This window comes from Dipodomys ordii, unplaced genomic scaffold, assembly GCF_000151885.1.
Source record: "Dipodomys ordii isolate 6190 unplaced genomic scaffold, Dord_2.0 Scaffold158, whole genome shotgun sequence".
Taxonomy (NCBI): Eukaryota; Metazoa; Chordata; class Mammalia; order Rodentia; family Heteromyidae; genus Dipodomys; species Dipodomys ordii.
This window is the reverse complement of record NW_012267374.1, coordinates 1,004,690-1,006,605: the sequence shown is the minus strand read 5'-3', so window position 1 is coordinate 1,006,605 and position 1,916 is coordinate 1,004,690. Positions and strand designations below refer to the sequence as shown.

Here is a 1,916-nt window from a genome sequence, read left to right as displayed (position 1 = left end):
CCCTCGGGACGACAAGCGCGCCGTCCACAGCTTTCTCAGCCCGTCCGTTCGGCTCGCCAGCCTCCCTTTTCGGGCTGGTGGCGGCCAGCGCCGGCCGGCTGATCCAGCGGCCGCCGGCGTGCCAAGCCCCGCAGGGCGCCACCTAGCCGGCGCACCTTCTCTCTCCACCGGCCCGACACGAAGGCCGCCCAGCGCTGGATACTCAAGTCTACTCCCGGCGCCCTAGAGGACTTGGCTCACAGGACAGCAGCAGTACGGCCTCGTCTCCGAAGGCGACTGTTAGTTTGAATTCTGGCGCCACTCCCGCGCCACGTAGGGCCCAGAAGCCCGCCAGACTCGGAAGCCACGGAGGACCGGCGAGCGCGTGCCTGAGAATGGAGGGTCGGGCCAGCGGCGCGCGCGCCACGCCCCGGAACGTCCGCAAAGAAAAGACCCACCGCGCGCGCTCCCGTTGGAACGTCTCATGAGATAGCTCCTCCCTCTCTTCTTCCCGCGTCCAATAGGAAGAGAGAGGGTGGGGCGGCCTCGGTCTGATTCGGAAGAGGCTATAAAAGGAGCTGCAGGGGGCGTCCCTCCTCCTTTTACTTCGGACTTCGAGCTGCGGCGCTTCGTTCTTTGTTACTGGTTAAGCCGGGGTTCAAGCGCAAGATGGGGGTACGCGACGTAGTTGAGGCCTTCCACCCTTGGGAGCGACCTTGGAGAGGTCAGCCCAGAGTAATAGCTGTGAGAACCTTGTGTGTGGGGACCGAAGATGGACAGCCTTTCACGTAGAGCTGGAGTCGGAAGTGGCGACCGGCCTGGAGCTCACGCACAAGGAGGTAGGCCTCGGGCGCCATGCTGGATTGTGGCAGTCGGCTGCCCCCCCCCCCACGCTTCAACTAGAGATTGGGTTGGAAGGTCAGTTAATGAGCAAGGCAGGCCGACGTGGCAAGCATCGTTTTCCTATCTTATTTCATAATGATTTTCCTATCTAATTTCATAATGAGGTAGCCGACATTAAGGGGCTGCTTTGTTCCTCAGAAAGCTATTGGTTTTGAGAATGGGAGGGGCCTGGTGCTGAAAAGCCACGTGACATCGTGACTGATCTCAATTGTTCGTTTCCCTCCGTGCAGGAACAATGGCGCTGTGTTTCAGTGATTTATTGCATCCGTTACGAAAGGAAATTTAAGGTAAGAGCTGTTGAAATCCTTTCTAGTGTTTGAAATGAAGTAATCTACTTATATACATGAGGAAATCTTTGTTCATTTGTTTTTCTGTCTACAGTGAGGGTGCCTATCCACTGAGAGTTGCTCAGTTGCTCCTGAGTTTCTGAGATACAAAAACACCTGTAAGTGGAAACTACTTCACAATTACCAGATACTGTGTCTTTGGTCTATAATGATGATGCTATCCCGAACCTGAATTCCTGTTGAAAAAAAACTACGGATCTGGCTTCTGAGATAGACCATTGTGAATTTATTTTTAAATGAGATGTTTTTACTACTGATAATTTTGTAATTTTTTTCTCTTTATTTTCTAGGGGCAATAGCAGGATTCTAGAAAGAAAAGTTGGTAAAGAAATCCAGACAAGACAAATGTGGAAAGAAAACTTAAAATTTTGAAAAATACAAGTATTAAGTCTCTGCGTTTGTAATACGTAATTATGATTAAACTTAATTTTGTGCCAACTTGGAAGAATCTAGTAATTTCATAGATTCCATGGAATGCTCAGTTAGAAGGGCACTGAAATGAAGCTACATCACCTGTTAAACAGGGAGATTGGAGAAAAGGTGCCTGTGGTTGGGCGTGATGATTCCATTTGACATAACTAGAAATCAGCAAGGTTCATTATGCTGTCTTGGCCATAACACAGCAGTAACCCTGGTACCTTTTGATCAGATCTACATAGGGATTAATTGATATTATATTACTTGGTA

General features: G+C 50.2%; 1 long non-coding RNA gene across 1 annotated transcript; it reads left to right on the top strand.

Moving 5' to 3' along the window:
- Nucleotides 1-567: 567 nt before the first annotated feature.
- Nucleotides 568-1,674, top strand: LOC105998200. The gene is made up of 4 exons (XR_001175680.1): nucleotides 568-818; nucleotides 1,113-1,169; nucleotides 1,264-1,327; nucleotides 1,520-1,674. It is a non-coding gene; the product is annotated as an uncharacterized LOC105998200 (long non-coding RNA).
- The last annotated feature ends 242 nt before the right edge of the window (nucleotides 1,675-1,916 follow it).